This window comes from Pleurodeles waltl, chromosome 5 (assembly GCF_031143425.1).
Source record: "Pleurodeles waltl isolate 20211129_DDA chromosome 5, aPleWal1.hap1.20221129, whole genome shotgun sequence".
NCBI lineage: Eukaryota > Metazoa > Chordata > Amphibia > Caudata > Salamandridae > Pleurodeles > Pleurodeles waltl.
Genome location: NC_090444.1, coordinates 593598296 through 593617738, shown reverse-complemented (window position 1 = coordinate 593617738; position 19443 = coordinate 593598296). Strand labels below are relative to the sequence as shown.

At 42.5% G+C, this 19443-nt stretch overlaps 1 protein-coding gene across 3 annotated transcripts in view; it reads right to left on the bottom strand.

The window, feature by feature from the left end:
- LOC138295845 (neuroblast differentiation-associated protein AHNAK-like) overlaps positions 1 to 19443 on the bottom strand; it is a 236997-nt gene that overhangs the window by 130100 nt on the left and 87454 nt on the right. For 2 of the 3 annotated variants that reach the window (XM_069234421.1, XM_069234423.1), the window contains one exon: positions 7220 to 7335. The gene's annotated coding sequence lies outside the window, so the exon portion shown is untranslated. The remainder of the gene's footprint in view (positions 1 to 7219; positions 7336 to 19443) is intronic. The other variant, XM_069234422.1, reaches the window with a different exon arrangement.

Genomic DNA, 19443 nt, shown 5'->3' with positions numbered 1-19443 from the left:
GAGATGCCAGGTTCTACTGGCAGTGCAAGTGGAAAGAGGAGCAGAGATGCCAGGCTCTACTGGCGCCGCAAGATGAAAGATATGCAGAGATGCCAGGCTCTACTGGCAGCGCAAGAGGGAATAGAAGCAGAGATGCCAGGCTCTACTGGCAGCGCTAGAGGAGCAGAGATGCCAGGCCCTACAGGCACCACAAGAGGAAGGGGAGCAGAGATGCCAGGCTCTACAGGCAGTGCAGGTGGAAAGAGATGCACAGATACGAGGCTCTACTGGCAGCATACGAGGAAAGAAAAGCAGAGATGCTAGCCTCTACAGACAGTACAAGAGGAAAAGGAGCAGAGATGCCAGGCTCTACAGGCAGTGGAAGATGAAAGAGGTGCAGATATGCCGGACACTACAGGCACCGCAAGAGTTAAAAGGAGCAGAGATGCCAGACTCTACAGGCACCGCAAGAGGAAGAGGAGCAGAGATGCCAGGGTCTATGAAGAAAGAGGAGTCAGGCTGTATGCTCAGTGCAAGAGCAATGATAAACCGAGAAACTTGACTCTACAGTCAATGCGAGAAGCAAGATGAGCCGAGGAACGTGGGTCTGCTGTCAGTGCAAGAAGATATTAGAGCAGAGAAGCCATCAGTGCTTTGTGAAAGAGGAGAAGAAAGGTCAGACTCCAGTGAGGGCTAGAGTAAAGAGGATGAGATGAGAAGCAGGACCCTGTAGTCATTCTCAGAGAAGAGAAGCATAAAAAGGAGAGAAGAGTTCAAAGATCATGCCCTGCTGCCATTGGAAGAGACAGGAGTACCAACTACGGGAGCCACGAGCACCGCTCTGCTGCCAGTGGAACATGAGTAAAGGAAAGGGAAGTCAGCCTCTGCTGTCCGAAGAAAGGGACAGAGAAAATCAGAGGACAAGTACTGCAGCCAGTGCAACGGCGGAGAGGACCAGAGAAAAAGGCCGGACTGTCACTGTAAACACACAATTTCTGCTGCCACGAATTTTCACTGGTTTGAACTGTAAGTGTATCTATTTCCAATAATACAGCAATGGGAAATATTTTGTAATGAGAGAACGCGCCCAAGAGCAAATTAAGATGGCCGACTGATAACAACGCTTCCAATCAGCAGAGGTGATTTCTTCACGGAGGAGCTGCATTTTGACATCTAAAGATTTATTACCCTCTGGAAATGGCATGCGAACGATCAGAGGGCAGCATGGTGATTTTTTTCTACTTTTAACTCTGATTTTTACCAGAGTTTAACTCTTTCTGCCTGCTGCTCCTGATCCACACAGGATTGCAGCTACCATTTTAGATTTTTTTTCTTCCTTTCCTTTCTTTTCTTTTTTAACTCAACTCCTCAGACTTTGATTAATAGTCTAATATTACAATTAAATGGAGAACTTTATAATATATATATGAAGTTGACAGATGCTATTACCTATGGAGTTAATTGATAAGCAATAACTTGGATATTTTCCCTTAAATCTGAGTACTTTGTTCATAATTTCTTGTGAATTCTACTGGCTATGAAAGCACATTTATACAACTTTTTCTTTCTTTCTTGGAGAATTGGAATATCCAGTTTATTACTATTTTAAACATTAACTGTACTATCAATATGGAAGTACCACATACTTGAAAAACCTCTCTCTCCTCTACCTCCACTACCAATGGCCGTAAGGATTCTGGAGGCAATAAAAGAGCTAAACAAGACCCATCCTCCCACACTAACTCTACTTTGCCTGTTACATTAGAGGATATTATGGATGAGTTAAAGCTAATTAAGCCTATTGCAATGAAGACAAATATAGCATTGCAACAAATTGAGGAGAAATGGTCTCGTTTGGACTCTAGACTTACTGAGGTGGAGCATCAGATTAGTGATGTTCGGTATACCACCTACAAAGTCGACAATCTGTCTAAAGAACTCATGCTACTTAAAAAACAGACAGAAAATTTGGAAAATCGTAACAGATGAAATAACCTACGTATATATGGCATTCCAGAAGGAGCCGTAGACGAGGACATGGTTAAATGTCTGCAAATACATATTCTAAGGATTGTTGGTCTACAGAGCACCACTGTTCTTAATATCCAACGAGCTCATCGTATTGGGCCATCTTAACCATCTACTTCATCCAAGCCAAGAGCAATTATTGCCCTTTTTCTACAATATTCAGACTTGATGGCAGTCTCAAAAGCTGCTAAACAACGTAAACAAATGCTATGATCTGGCCAAAAAAGTTTCCTCAGCCAAGATGTAGCTAGGGCGACTGCAGCCAAAAGAAAGGAATTTTTGAACTCAGACCAGCCATGAAGTCCATGAATGTGAGATATGGCCTTATTCACCCTTGTCTTCTTAAAGTTACATTTAAAGATAAAACAACTACCTTTGATAATCCATCTGATTTGATACAATTTATATATAATCACAAGGGAGAATCTATGGAACTCAGCAAGACTTGATCATTCAATGTAGGACCTTTATTCCGTTTATTTTTCCTTCACAGGTACCAAATTTGCTGATCTGTCAGGCCAAGAAGTTTCTTTCTACAAGTTTGTCTATGTTCTTGTGTACATTTAATTTCAACAATACAATGTAACTTCCCTTGTTGGTAAGTCCAGTTTTTAGCTGTTAATTTATTCCTTAAAACATACATCTCTATTCTCACTTTTCGCCTCCCCTTTGTTACTCAATATTTTATTTTCCTCAGGGGATTGTTGTTGCTCCACACTTTCTCCCTTACAATATCCTTCTTAACAAGACAATTATGACTAAAGCTTTTTGGCTTTTTGTCATCTTCTTCTGTCTTTGTTTTTTGGGGGGGGGGGGTGCTACCTCCTTAATTACTTTCCCTCTTTACATTTTCTGTTTTTTCTTCTGTCTATCTCTCTTCTTTCACTCTCTTTTTTATTCTCTAATGCAATATTGTCAACAACAAGCAACTACCTATAGATGTATGTTCATTAACTTTCATCCCCTCTTATTTTATGATTCATGTGTTGTCTGCATTTTATGTTTACTTATGATCTTATTGTCTAAATGTTTCCTATTGTTTCACCAATGACCAGTCTTCGTATTATTTCATGGAATGTTAAGGGGTTATGTAATCCAGTTAAGAAACAAAGGGGCATATTTATACTTTGTTTGTGCCAGATTTGCGTAATTTTGTTTTTTACCTAAATCCGCTGCAAACTTAATTCCATATTTATATTTTGACGTTAGACCCATCTAGCGTCAAAATATTGGTGTTAACGTCATTTTTTGCCTGCGGAAAACTACCTTGCGTTAATGAGATGCAAGGTAGGCGTTCTCGGGCAGAAAATGAATCTAAGGCTCTAAGATTCTCCCTGTCAAACAGGACCTTCCTGAAACTCCACTAGACACCAGGGATTTCACTTAGGGGGGTCAGCCCCGTCGGAAAATGGACTCCCCCCCGCCACCTGGGGGCAATAAATAAAAAATAAGGTAGGTTTACCCCTGGTGGGGGAGACGGGTGTGATTGCGCTCTATCACGACACCCCCAGGGCTTTAAAAAAGTAAAAAATAAAAAAAATCAATAAATGAAATTGCCAAGGGGTCGTCTGTGAGCAGGGCCACCCACTGTGGGGGCTATATTTTTTTTAAATTGTTGTGTGGTTTCCCTGGGAAACCATACAGCTATTCAAAAAATATATAGAGTGATCACTTTTGTCAACACGTGTGGTTTCCCTGGGGGCTGCGATCAGTCCCCAGGAAAACCACACCCACATATAAAGTGATCTCTTTACACACATATATATGTATGACAAGGTGAAGTCATAGTATGTCTTTATTTGAGTGTCTTGAGAGAACATGCTGATTGAGGGAAGAAGCGAAGGTAAGGTGACCTCTACTGTTGCACGTATCACACACACACACCCACCAGCAATTTTGTGACTCTCTACATAGCTAGTGTTTTAGAGCGACAGTTTAGCCAGTAGCAGAGATGGCATCTCGTTGGATGACTGCTCCTCAAGCCCTCGCTCGGGTTATGGAGGACAGCTTTGACGTAGGATCAGAGACTGAGACTGCAGATACTGAGACAGCATCTGAGGGATAGGACAATGGCGCATACTCTGTTAATGATTTTTCAGTCAGAGTCCCATTCCATAAGTCCTCTTCCAGTGATTATGAGGGATTTGACGAGGACAATCCTGCTGTCCCTTCGCAAGCACAGTCTGTGCAGCGGGACAATAGTTGGTTAGCCCAACCCAGAGAGCAGGTGCCTGTGGCAGCAAGCACAGAGAGAGTGCTCTCTTGGGAGCTCCCCAATTTAGTTCAGCCCCAAATTCCACTGCCCAAATCGTATTGTGGTGACAACAAAATTATCTATCACAAAACAACCTGGTTTTGTAAGGCAGGCACCTGTGTTTTTGGTCCTAGGCTCAGCGGCTATATAGGGAAACCTATGAAACCCAGACATTTTTAGAAACTAGGCCACAGAGGTGTGACTTGTGTGGAATTCCTCAAAGTTTTCTTACCCAAAATACCCTGCAAAGGTGAAATGTTGAATAAAAACTATTTTTTTTCTCCATTTCTGTCACACAAACTACAGGAATATGCTGGGATCCACAAAATTCCTACCACCCAGTGTTTCCCCACCTGTCCTAATAAAAATGCTACCCCACTTGAGGGCCTGTACCTAGTGCCTTTGTCTGGAATGGATCACCCCAGGGTCAACAATTGCCCTCATGCAAGGACCTACATTGACCGTTGTGTGATCTATTCTTGACACGGGCACTAGGCCTACCCACACAAGTGAGGTACCATTTTTATCGGGAGACTTGGGGAAATGCTGAGTGGAAGGAAATGTGTGACTCCTCTCAGATTCCAGAACTTTCTATCACTGAAATGTGAGGAAAAAGGTGTTTTTTTTACAAATATGAAGGTTTACAAAGGATTCTGGGTAACAGGACCTGGTGAGAGCACCACAAGTTACCCTATCCTGGGTTCCCCTAGGTGTCTAGTTTTAAACAAATGCACAGGTTTGGTAGATTTTCCTAGGTACCGGCTGAGCTAGACACCAAAATCCACAGCTAGACACTTTCCAAAAAACACGTCAGATTTCAATGTAAAAATGTGATGTGTCCATGTTGGGTTTCCTGTCGCAGGCATTAGCCCTATCCATGCAAGTGAGGTGCCATTTATATCGGGAGACTTGGGGGAACACAGAATAGCAGAACAAGTGTTATTGCCCCTTGTCTTTCTCTACAGTTTGTTCCTTCCAAATGTAAGACAGTGTGTAAAAAGGACATCTATATGAGAAATGCCCTGTAATTCACATGCTAGTATGGGCACCCCGGAATTCAGAGATGTGCAAATAACCACTGCTTCTCAACACCTTACCTTGTGCCCATTTTGGAAATACAAAGGTTTCCTTGACACCTATTTTTCACTCTTTATATTTCACCAAATGAATTGGTGTATAACCGGTATAGAATGAAAACCCATTTCAAGGTGCAGCTCCTTTATTGGCTCTGGGTACCTAGGGTTCTTGATGAACCAACAAGCCCTATACATCCTGAAACCAAAAGAGTCTAGCAGACATAACGGTATATACCTTTGAAAATATGACTTTGCAGGAAAAAGTCACAGAGTAAAACGTGGAGCAAAATGAATGTTTTTTACCTCAATTTCAATATTTTTTTTATTTCAGCTGGTATTTGCTTTAGGAAAAACTTGTAGGATCTACACAAATGATCCCTTGCTGAATTCAGAATTTTGTCTACTTTTCAGAAATGTTTAGCTGTCCAGGATCCAGCATTGATTTCACACCCATTTCTGTCACTAACTGGAAGGAGGCTAAAAGCACAAAAAAATAGCAAAAATGGGGTTTGTCCCAGTAAAATGCCAAAAAAATTGTGTTGAAAAATGTGGTTTTCTGATTCAAGTCTGCCTGTTTGTGAAAGCTGGGAAGATGGTGATTTTAGCGCCGCCAACCCTTTGTTGGTGCTATTTACAGGGAAAAAAACACATGCTTTCTTCTGCAGCCCTTTTTTTCCCATTTTTCTGAAAAAAACAAAATGTTTGCTGTATTTTGGCTAATTTCTTGGTCTTCTCTAGGGAAACCCACAAACTCTGGGTACCTCTAGAATCCCTAGGATGCTGGAAAAAAAGAACGCAAATTTGGCGTGGATAGCTTATGTGGACCAAACGTTATGAAGGCCTAAGCGTGAACTACCCCAAATAGCCAAAAAAGGGACTCAGCACTGGGGGTGGGGGGATGGCAAGGCTCAGCAGCTAAGGGGTTAAACTAAAATATATATATATATATATATATATATATATATATATATATATATATATATATATATATATATATATATATAATATAATATAATATTTTGTAATTAAAAAGGTACAGCAGCCAGATGCTGTTTCACAACAATCCTTCACCTCTAGAAAATAAAAAATAAACACGAGTAGGACCGCCACCATAAAAGCACAAGAAAGCTATGCTTATCCGATGTTCTGAAGAATCTTTCTGCTTAGCATTCAGAGTTTTCAATCGGGTGCTTTTTATGGGTCACTATTGTTTTTTTGTAACAGTTGAGGCTATTACTGGTTATAGGTGTTTTAAGGTTTTCTTTTGTGGTAATACAACTTTTGTTAGACCACTGGTGTTGGGGAAGAGAGCTGTGAGGACGTTGGTTATTGAGCACCCAGGCGGTGTCGCCACACCGTGGAGCTTATAACAAAGTAAACCCTTTAAGCCTATCAAGTAGGGCTCACAAGTGCAAAATAAGAAATTATTTTATTGACTTTCATACAGCAATAATAATAGTCTCATTTTAGAAGGGCAAAATAAAAGCATGCACAGTTTCTCCACATATTCTACTGCTCCCGTTGGAAAACAGAATTATAGTTGAATTGCGAAAAACATTTCACTGTGTATGCGTCCCTGTTTCCTGTCAAACCGATGCTCACAGCCTCAGTAGCCATTACAAGTATGAACCGAGAAGAAAAGCTACAAAATGGTAGCAGAGGAAGAGCTTGTGAATTCGTTTTTAATTAAAGGGGCAATAGTTTAAGTCGAGGTGAAATGACGTGAACAATAGCCACTAAATTAGCATTTAAATCATTACGAACATTCTAGACAGTACCACTTCATTCAAATACACACACGTTCATTAGAATCAAAAGAGAGACATTAACCTCAGCAGTGTATTTAAAGTAAGTTGGCTGATATTTCGTTAACTTTAATTACCTTACAGCGCAATGTTTTATGGATGTTTGCAGTTTATTATACCTTCTTCAGAAACTGTGACCAAAGATCAGCTGCTTGTCTTGAAAGTCGCTCTTGAAAACATTACAGTCTTGGTTCTGATGGAGGGAAAACATATCAAAAGTTAATTCAAGATGATGTACGTTCCTCCAAGATTAATGTGTTTTATTTTACGATTTTACTTTCAGTTGCTATGGAAACAACCACTTTGTTTTCCTTTCTTAGCTTTTGACGTGCTTGTGGGATATTGTCGGGTTGAAGCCTTTTACCTGAAGTTTGGTTGTGCTTAAACCCCCATACAGAGACTAATCGATTTCATCTGGAGTAAAATAAGGAGCTTGAAAGATGCATGCAAAACCCCTTGAATCCCTAGATGCATGTTTAGTGGGAGAACTGTGAGACACTGGGGCATATTTATACTCTGTTTGCGCCGGAATTGCGTTGTTTTTTTTGACGCAATTCCGACGCAAAACTAACTCCATATTTATACTTTGGCGTTAGACGCGTCTAGCGCCAAAGTCCATGGAGTTAGCATCATTTTTTAGCGTGGACACCTACTTTGCGTTAATTATATGCAAGGTAGGCGTTCCCGTCTAAAAAATCGACCCCGAGGCATGTGCGTCGGATTTATACTCCCGGGCAAAATTCACGCCCGGGAGTGGGCGGGTCAAAAAAAATGACGTACGGCCGCTTTTGCGCCGTTTTTTAGCGCCTGCAAAAGGCAGGCGTTAAGGGACCTGTGGGCTCTGAAGGAGTAAATATGGGCCACTGTACCTTAAATTAAGGCCCATATTTATACTTTTTGACGCAAAACTGCGCTAACGCAGTTTTGCGTCAAAACAATTAGCGCCGGCTAACGCCATTCTGAAGCGCCATGCGGGCGCCGTATTTATCGAATGACGTTAGCCGGCGTTAGCCGCCGGCGCCGTCTGGTGTGCGTTAAAAAAAACGACGTACACCAGGCAGCGCCGGCGTAGGGGGATATGGGTCTTGTGCGTCAAGAAATGGGGCAAGTCAGGTTGAGGCAATTTTTTCGCCTCAACCCGATTTGCGCCATTTTTTTTCACTCCCAACCCCCATTGAAATTACTCCTGTCTTAGCAAAGACAGGAGTCATGCCCCCTTGCCCAATGGCCATGCCCAGGGGACTTCTGTCATTGGGCATAGTGGCATGTAGGGGGGCACAAATCAGGCCCCCCTATGCCACAAAAAAAACTTTTAAAAAACACTTACCTGAACTTACCTTAATGTCCCTGGGATGGGTCCCTCCAGCCTTGGGTGTCCTCCTGGGGTGGGCAAGGGTGACAGGGGGTGTCCCTGGGGGCATGGGAGGGCACCTCTGGGCTCCTTCAGAGCCCACAGGTCCCTTAACGCCTGCCTTTTGCAGGCGCTAAAAAACGGCGCAAAAACGGCCGTACGTCATTTTTTTTGACCCGCCCACTCCCGGGAGTATAAATCCGACGCACATGCCTCGGAGTCGATTTTTTAGACGGGAACGCCTACCTTGCATATAATTAACGCAAAGTAGGTATCCATGCTAAAAAATGACGCTAACTCCATGGACTTTGGCGCTAGACGCGTCTAACGCCAAAGTATAAATATGGAGTTAGTTTTGCGTCGGAATTGCGTCAAAAAAAACGACGCAATGCCGGCGCAAACGGAGTATAAATATGCCCCTAAATGGCGTGAACTCGCAATCTTTTGGCATTGTCAATGCCGTGTTGGTTCATCATTGTTTTTGCAAAACTTGATTAGTGACGGAATTGCCGAACCCTCACTAATATAAAAAATGCATAAAAGCAAAAATACTTCTAGGTCTCAAAAAGGTCACATCATTATGGCAAGTACTTTGTGTGTGTATGTGCTCTATGTGACTGATCAAAATGTTACTCATGGTGAAGTTAGCCTACTCAACTGCCCCATCATGTGTCCTGTAGTGTGCAGAAGAGAAATGTGAATGACAAAACAGATCAATGGATAAAAAATGGTAGATGAAAGGGGAAGGTAAATTTTTCATGGAGTATGTGTTAGGAGAGATAAGGACGATTTTTTTTTTCATCTGAAAGATGCCTCTCTCACTCCTAGGTCGGGCTGCTCAATGTAAGATGGTAAATCTCAATAGAACTTCTGTACTTACATCAGAATACACTTTATTGGGTTCCAGATGAGTCCTGTTAAAGCTTAAATGCAGAACGAGGTGTCTTATTGTGGGATAGTGGTCCCTCCCAAGATTTTCCTACAAACAACGTCATGCGGGTTATTTATCAATGGGGTATAGCCTTATGAAATATCTGTAAATATTACTGCCCATCTTAGTTACTAGTAGTTAATGCATAGACCTACTGTAACTGTGTGAATCGTTCCTTAGAGTGGATAAACATGCAATGGTTGTCATGGGCTATGTTCTGGCCCCAGATGTAAATAGATGCTAACTAGATATATGAGAATATACCAGATTGATGGCGAGGGCACGGCCAATTATAGCTATGCTTCTTGGTTGGAAAAGGTCCTATTGAAATATGTTCCACCATAGATGAGTGATGTGCTTGAAAAAGTATCATCTTTGGTGGACTTTGTGAAATGGAACATGATAGCTATGACCTTACTTTGTGAGGTCTTGGGACGGAAAGGGTTAAAGTCACTTTGATTTTCAATATATCTTTCTTCAGCTATAAAACAGCCATCAAAGAACAACGCGTCACAACACATACCAATAAAATATACAGATAGAGCTATAGCAAAAGATACAATATAAAAGTTTTTTTATTAAATTGGAAACTAAAAGCTCATAAAATGCATATGCCTGATGCATATCTTTTCCTGATAGTAATTGCTCTCTTTAGAAAAAGTAAAACCTCAAAACAGGTATTTCATGTGTCTAATTTCTGTAAACTTATTAGGGCAAGTTTACGTGATCTTATTTTACTCTTACGTAAAATAGGGACCAAACATGAGTGACTTGATGTAAAAAATAAAGTGCAAAAAAGCACAAAGTGACGTGCTTAGCCTGGATACACTGTTGCATGGACACAGTGGCAATGTGCTAAGTAATGTTCCCTGCATAGGAAAAGCAATAGTGCAGTGTTTAGCCTACTACCAGTTAGATAAAAATGATGTCTAGGATGTGTTCTAATTGATAAATAAGGTTCTGGACTAGCAGACGTGCAAATAATAGAATAGTCAAGAACACTAGACAAAGATGATGCCCGTTCCCACCTTAACTTCACGCAGTGTTCTAAGAGCAATTTGGTTTTATCTTCACAGCTCGTTTCAATTGACCCGGGGGTGTCGCACGTGTATAGAGCTCCCACAAGATAAAACATTCTTTTAACACATGCAAACCATGGGATACATGATCCAATGATAGGCAGTCTGCCAAAAAGCTCTGACCAGGTCCGCTTCCTTCTGGTCACAGCAATGTATCCACAAACTCAGCGGTGCGGTGCAAACCCAATCATACTGCACATATATGCGAGGCTTATTTCCTGGTGGCCTATAATCAAGGTTGTGCTTCTTGGGGTTGACAATATTCTGCATACAAAACTAGTTTCTGTGTGTTGAAGGATTTCTAAATTTGAGTAGCCCCAGATACCAGCCCCACAAGAATCCATGGGTAAACAATTACTTTTGTGAACAGTAATTCATTCGTTAACTGGTTTCTGACGCAATTTATGTACAAATGTAAACACTGAGTAATTTGTTTTAATAAAATGTTGATTTCTTTGCTTTGTCCTGGGTGACTAGGTCAAGGAAGAATTAAATAAGATACCTAAATAATTAAAAGTATTTGTTCTACCCAACCTTGACCAATCCAGGTAATAATTCTTTGTTCTTGCTTTTGCTGGGACACAAGTTTTCACAGATGATTTCGTATAGTATACGTTTATGTCTTAAACTTTCCATGAAAAAAAAAGAATTCAATATGTTTTGAAGCCCGGTCACAATTCTTACCATGAGCACCGCATCATCAGCGTCAGGCAAAACTGGGGCAAAATGGTTTCCCATCTTTGGCATATCAGAGCCGGAATCGAGTGAATGTTTATTAATGTTATTGATTTATAACTGGAAAATAAATGGTGCCAAGAAGCATTTTTGATGGAAGCCTCTCTGAATTTTGACAGATGTTGCTAGCTCTCCTGTGACCCCCATAACTTATTGATACCGAATTTCAGCATGGATGCATTTTATAAAAATAAAAAAATAGCAGAACTTTATCAACCCCCATTTTGACCAGGTAAAATGCGCTCAACGGGTCCATAAATCCTAGGTGGAGTGCCCCCTTTTTTGCTAGGACATATTTTCCAGCTACTAGATATAGATTTAAACATTGCTCGATTGTACTTATCCCATGGCAAAAGCCAACCTGAACTTCAGTGAGAAGCGTATGTTCCTCGAGCTTTGATAGAATAACCCTCCCAAGGATCTTAGCGCTGTAATATATTAAGTAAATTGGTAGTAACAGCTGGGCAGACGTCTGCTGCACTATCTGAATATAACAACGATGGCTTTTCTCCAGGATTCTGGGAGCTGGCCTATTATTGAGTTTTTAAATATATTTGTTAGGAGTGGGGCCCAGAGTGGTACATTGGATCTACAAATGTTGACAGGAACACCGTTGGGCCCAGGGGCCTTTCCAGCAGAGCTCCTCAATATAGCCCTAGCCGTTTTCTCTACATTTATTGAATTACTAAAAGCTTGTGCGTCTAGCTCCAAAAGTATCCCCTCATCTTGTGACATGGATTCTGAAAGAGCAGTGTGAAAGACGTCTGTGTAGTGCTGTACGCAGACATTCGCGTGTTTTAAGGACTCCGTTATGGGGGTACCTTGGTCTGAGACGAATGAGTGGTTGTTTCCTCCTAAAACTGCATGTAGTCCCTTACCCCTCCTGCTTCCAACAGATCTTCCCAGGCCTTCTGCCTTTTAATTGCCTTGTGCTCCTCCAGTTCAACGTTATAGTTTCCGCGAGTTTGCTTTATCTGTAACGGACATCTAGCTGTAGAACGGAGGGTGGACTTTTGTTGCTTGTGTGCAGTCGCACAGGCTGCATCAAACCACCTTACAGGTATTGGGTCAACTTCTAATGGTTTCAGAGTTTGCAAAGGTGAAGTAACCACACACATTGAATTAAAACTATGAAGGATGCAATGTGGGTCAGGACCCAGTGAGAGAGATACAGAAAACTCGCCTGATGTGTTGGGGAAGTGGGGAGCAGACATGAAGGTGATCAAAGATGCTGAATAGAAAGAAGTACACTATATTCCAGGGTGATGGCAATCAGGACTGGTTTCTGATGGGTTGCAATGAAGATCCTAGGCAGGATTTAGCACTCACACAATGGGGGGGGTGTTAAATTTCTGCCCTTCCTGCAGCGATGTGGTGTATTTCTGCCGTTGTTTTTTTTTTTTAACCAAAATGTATTCAGGAAACACCATTATATCGTCATAAGTAGTGAATATACTTTGGTGATAATTTGTCATGTCGTTCCACTACTAGCCTCAAAATATGTACACAGCATCATTAGGGTTCATTTTAAAAGAGCCAAAGCCCTTAGGGCCTGATTTATACTTTTTTGCGCCGCATTTGCGTAATTTTTTGAGGCAAAAGTGGCGCAAACTTACGAAATTCATTTATATTTTGTTTGCGCTCTTTTGCGTCAAAAAAATTACGCAAATGCGGCGCTAAAAAAGTACAAATCAGGCCCTTAGTTTTTGAGGGCAAGTGATTTTTCCACATTCGTTTCTCAAAGAGTCCAACGCTGGCGTCACCTAGGTAGAATGTTTCCCCTAATCCTTGACAAACTACAGGAAATTCTCATCATGCCATCACCTCCCAAATATTTCTTTCACACTTTGCCAGGGTCCGAGTCTGCTGTTTCACAAGCAGGGTGACACCTGTTTTTCTCTCACCCCGAGGAACTTGGGCTCTTTTATTCACATCGCTTCACCTTTGCCGTCCAATCAGATTCATATTAGCTCCTTTTAAAAACACATTTACTATTTTTTTTTTAATTCCACCTGTTACTCAAAGGACATATTCATTGAAGTACACATTATAGGAAAACTACCTCACAACATTGCATAACTTTTTAGCGAACACTGGGACAAGACAACAACCACAGTTCATCCCGATCTAACCATGCCAAAAATATGTCGAAAAGGATGGTCTGGTATTACAAGTACGGCAGCTACTTTCAATGACATTTTGAACTTTTAGTGATTTTTTTGTGCAAAACCATCAGAGCTGCTGATTTTTCCGATATTTCCACAAAACGGCTCCATGTCAGCAAAAACTGCCAGAGACAAGAGAGTTCTGGTTAGACTTTCACAGGGAGCGTGTGGTATTCCCTGCTCACCTCCTTAATTTCCGGTCATGTTTGGAATGGTACAAAACGGAAATAAAATTCAGTAACTTGACAACCAGATATTTTCCCCTTCTACACAACCGACTGTATCCTGGCAGTCAGTATGCTGTGTCCACTAAAGAATACCTCCCTCTATGTGAGGTGTCTTTACTGATGGCCCATGCTGGTGTTTAGAGGTAGCCCTTGCAGTGACATCATGCTTGGCCAAGGCAAGATCTTATGTGACACAGCAGAAGGTGCCCACAAGGCGGATGTAGCTTTCAAAAATATGGTTAAGCTCTTATGCAGTGGCCAGCATCTTAATGGAACCCTCCAGCACACTTGCTATGTTCATTTTAGAACTCAGCATCCTTTAGAGAATTCAGGTTGGTGAGTGGTACATTCATCAAACTTATCTGGAGTCCAATCAGGGAGTTCTTCACATTGGGAACTGAAACATTTAATCTGCGATTGGGAATGGCTGCCATCCCCACTACCCCAAATCACAAAGTAACACTCTGTTCCTCCTACCAACCTGTCATACCTTCATGGACCCCACTTAAAAAAAATGAACTGGACTTATTTGAGCGACTAAGGGCAATGCTGGACTGGGAACCCAAAGCAGCCCTGGCAAATTTTGTCAAACCAGTCCCCATACGGTGCATAGTGGGCGAGCCCGATCACTACAATGGGGTGTCCTCCCCACCACCAGGAAAAGTTTGGAAAAAATGGCAAAAACATTGCATTCTACAAAACATTTTTCATTAATATTTAATTGTATTAATTTTTAAAGTATAGTAAATGATGACCTTGCAGTGCACTAGGATACAGCAGTCTTTAATAGGGTTTTTCAATGACTCCCTCGCCATCTCCTTTCAACAGTGCCTCTCATCTCTCCAAAGTCCCTCTCTCAAATGTATTTTATTTCTTTTACAGTGCCTCTCTTACCAATGTAGCACTTTAAATCACACACAAATACTGAGACCATCAATCATGTGTGTGTAAATCAGCATATACAAAATGTTGACAAAGGGGACTACGAGGTGTAGGATTCACATGTCATCCATACTGGTAGGTATTTTTTAAGAGTGCTTGGTCTGGGGAAGCATAAACGCACAATTCAGGACATAACACAGTGGTTATGGTTGACTTTACTAATAACAATGTATTTCTACCCAAACAAACCCTTTTTAAGGAAAAATTAGGATAATCAAAGACTGGGAAAAACAAGGGGACATGTTTAAGATACCCTAGCGCCACCTTAACGCCACTATAGTGTCATTTTTGTGACACTAAGGTGGTGCTAAAGTGGCTTTTTGGCTACGCCATATTTACAAAGTGGTGTAAACCATGCATTGCACCACTTTGTAACCCCTTGTGCCACATTATGCCTGCACCAGGCATAATGTATGCAAGAGGGGGCGTTCCAGCGCTAGGAGTCCCGCAAAAATGGCACAATTAAATTTAAAAGATTTCACTGCACAATTTTTGGCGTCATTGTCAATGCCTGCTCAAAGTCGGCATTAAAATGATGCTCCTTTAGTCACTTATGGGCGTCAACATTTTTGAATGTCAAAATACATTATACGTCAAGCGCGGCACATGAAAGGGAATAAAGGGCAGTGGAATGGGAGACAAAAGTGAGAGAAAGCATAATATTTTGTAAAATAACCAATATTTTTTAACACTTTCAAAGCAGAGAGGGAGAGAGTGTGTCAGTGGCAGCTCCCTTGCAATGGTGAAGGAGCATCGCCCACCGTCTCAGAGCTAGCTGCTGAAAAATAAAATGATATTTTGTTTTATTTTTCAGCTGCTGGCTCTGAGCCAGCATGTGCAGGGAGGAGCAGGGCTGGGCCTAGGGAGGGGAGAAGAGGAGTGAGTGCACTTAAGAGCGTATGTCTGTTTGACCAGCCATTCTAGACCGACTAAACAGACATGCACACTTAGGTTTCTCCAACCCAGCTGTATCTGCCAGCCAGGTTGGAGAAACAGTACAGACTCCCTGTGCCTGAGCGAGCGGTAAACCAGCCCAGTCAGGCCAATCTCCATGCTGCTCTCATGCTTGCTAATAGCATGAGAGCAACATGGGGATTGCACAAGGAGTCTCTGACGCTGCTAGGACCAGGAAGAGGAGCGTGATGTGGCCCGCAACACCAGGTAAGTTTATCTATTTATTTTTTTATGTTAAAACCCTCCCGAACCCACCTGAATGCCCCATCCCACCGAGCATGCCCCTTTGCGCTTCCTCTGCACTCTCTCCACCTACCCCACCACTTTTAATATGTGTCGGCTGCTCAAGGAGTGTGTGTGCGCGTTTGAAATCCGAAAGACATCTCACCATACGTGACGCAACATAACTTTTCGTGCAATTTGTTAAGTGTCTCACATTAGCAGAGAGGATTGGGAAGGGAAATTGAAGCCCATGTTTTTAAAAAAGCAGCCAGAGAGAGAGTGACAATTTTCAATTAGTCTCCAATGCTTCTTTTAGCATCTAGTCCAGTGCTGGGCGAGATATGGATTAGGGAGTCAACTAGGAAGCCAAGGCAGTGAGGGGTTAACTTGGTAAGCAGTACTTGGAGTCAGATTGCAACTTTGTGTCCTTGGACCTGAAAGGAAGCACAACTGCTCTCTGCTGCTTTAACCCCTTGGGTGCCGAGGATGAGGTGATTACGTCCAGTGGCGCGGCACTCAGGCGCAACAGACGTAATCACCTCGTCCTGGATCCAGCCCATGGGCCTCCCACCCCCTCCCATGGGCAGGGATGGAAAGGAAATCGCTTCCCCTTCCGCCCCGACAACCCCACCCCCCCACAGTGATGTCTGATGACATCAGCACACGATCGGAAGAGGGGGCAGACAGAGACATCAAAGAAAGGAAAGCCTTTCAGCCCGATCACATCTAGACACCAGGGATTATATTTTTTTATTTGTGTCATAAGGGGAGCGGCCCCTTGGGCAAGGGCCGCTCCCCGTGGGGCAAATAATAATTAGGCCTTTTCTGCCCCTCCTGGGGGCAGATCGGCGGCCTATATTGATTAGGCCGATCTGCCCCTGGGGGGGCAGAATCCACGAGACACCAGGGATTCTTTTTTTTTCTTTTTTTGTGTCATAAGGGGAGCGGCCCCTTAGGCAACGGTTGCTGCCCGGGGGCAATAATTTTATTAGGCCTATTCCCCTGGGGGCCAATTTTCTTATTAGGCTTTTTCTCCCCCCCAGGGGGCAGGTCAGCCTATATTAATTACGCCGATCTGCCCCCAGGGGGGCAGAAGCCACTAGACACCAGGGATTTTTAAAATGTTATTTATATTTATAAGGGGGGGCGACCCCTTAGGCAAGGGTCGCTCCCTGGGGGGGCAATTTTTTATTAGGCCTTTTCTGCCCCCTGGGGGCAGATCGGCCTTTATTAATGAGGCCGATAAGCCCGGGGGGGGGGGGGGCAGAAGCCATTAGGCACCAGGGATGTTTTTTTTTCAAAATAAGAGGGTGGGGGTATGGCCACACCTCACCCCAAATAAATGGGGCCAAAGTTGTTCTGCCCACCAGTGGGCAGACAGGGCAATTACCCCCGATCCACACCCCAGGGGGGGTTGGCAGAAAGTCTACTAGATGCCAGGGAATTAACAGAAAATAGTGTGGTGGTGGCTACCAACCAGTATGGGCATGGTTATGCCTCCACCCCAACTGAATGGGGTAACAGTCTTTCACCTTTACCCCCGCACACCAAAACATTTTATCCCACGGCAAGCAAGAGGACATTTGATTATTTTGGGTTGTGGTTTTACATTTGGGCAATGAGAGCTTGGCTAACTCTCAAAATCGTCCCACTTGGAATGGTGAGGGCTGCACTTTTTGGACTTTTTGGACTTTGGAACGCTACCATGTAGAAAAATCCACAAGACCTAGACACATCTGAAAACTAAACATCTGGGTGAGTCCAGGGTGGTGTGCTTCATATGCATACCTGCACCATTTTCTTACCCACAATGCCCTGCAAATCTCCACCTTTGCTGGAAATCACACATTTTTTCCACATTTTTGTGATGGAACCTTCCGGAATCTGCAGGAATACACAAAATTCCTACCTCCCAGCATTGTCTCATCTATACCGATAAAAATTCTGCCCCACTTGTCAGCCTAAAAATATTTTTTTATAAACTGCCCTTTTGGACCCGCTTTGGTTACCCCTCAATTTCAACATGTTTTTGGCTCTTCCATGTCACAGGCACTTGGCCCACCACACAAGTGAGGTATCATTTTTACCGGGAAGCTGAGGGGAACGTTGGGTGGTAGGAAATTTGTCCCGGTGTGGTGACCCCACAAAGAAATGTGATTTTTTTCTTTATCTAAATTTGAGGTTTCCTGAGGATTCTGGGTAAGGAAACATTGGGGGATCCATGCAAGTCACACCTCCCTGGACTCCCTCGGGTGTCTAGTTTAAGAAATGTCTGGGTTTGGTAGGTTTCCCTGTATGGCTGCTGAGCCCAGGACCAAAAACGCAGGTGCCCCCCCCACACAAAAACAGGTCGTTTTGTATTTGATCATTGTGATGTGTCCAGATAGAGTTTTGGGGCATTTCCTTTAGCGGGCACTAGGCCTTCCCACACAAGTGAGGTACCATTTTTATCAGGAGACTTGGGGGAACGCTCAGATTCCAGAACTTTCTGTCACCGAAATGTGAGGAAAAAGTGTTTTTTTGGCCAAACTTTGAGGTTTGCAAAGGATTCTGGGTAACAGAACCTGGTGAGAGCCCCACAAGTCACCCCATCTTGGATTACCCTAGGTGTCAAGTTTTCAAAAATGCACAGGTTTGGTAGGTTTTCCTAGGTGCCGGCTGAGCTAGAATCTACAGCTAGGCCCTTTGAAAAAAACACATCAGATTCCAATGTAAAAATGTGATGTGTCCATGTTGCATTTCCTGTCACGAGCATTACGCCTACCCATGCAAGTGAGGTACCATTTTTATCGAGAGACTTGGGGGAGCACAGAATAGCAAAACAAGCGTTATTGCCCCTTATCTTTCTCTACATTTTTTCCTTCCAACTGTAAGACGGTGTGTAAAAAAGACATCTATTTGAGAAATGCCCTGTAATACACATGCTAGTATGGGCACCCCGGAATTCAGAGATGTGCAAATTACCACTGTTTCTCAAACACCTTATCTTGTGCTCATTTTGGAAATACAATGGTTTTCTTGATACCTATTTTTCACTCTTTATATTTCAGCAAATGAATTGCTGTCTAACCGGTATAGAATGAAAACCCATTTCAAGGTGCAGCTCATTTATTGGCTCTGGGTACCTAGGGTTCTTGATGAACTTACAAGCCCTATATATCCCCACAATCAGAAGAGTCCAGCAGACATAACAGTATATTGCTTTAAAAAATCTGGCATTGCAGGAAAAAGTTACATAATAAAACGTGGAGAAAAATGGCTGTTTTGTTCGCCTCAATTGCAATATTTTTTTAATTCAGCTGTTATCTTCGGCAGGAAAACCTTGTAGGATCTACACAAATTACCCCTTGCTGAATTCAGAATTTTGCCTACTGTTCAGAAATGTTTAGCTTTCTGGGATCCAGCATTGGTTTCACACCCATTTCTGTCACTAACTGGAAGAAGGCTGAAAGCACAAAAAATAGTAAAAATAGGGTATGCCCCAGTTAAATGACAAAACTGTGTTGAAAAATTGGGTTTTCTGATTCAAGTTTGCCTGTTCCTGAAAGCTGAGAAGATGGTGATTATAGCACCGTAAACCCTTTGTTGATGCCATTTTCAGGGAAAAAATCACAAGCCTTCTCCTGCAGCCCTTTTTTCCCATTCTTTTTTAAAAAAAATGAAATATTTGCTGTATTTTGGCTAATTTCTTGGTC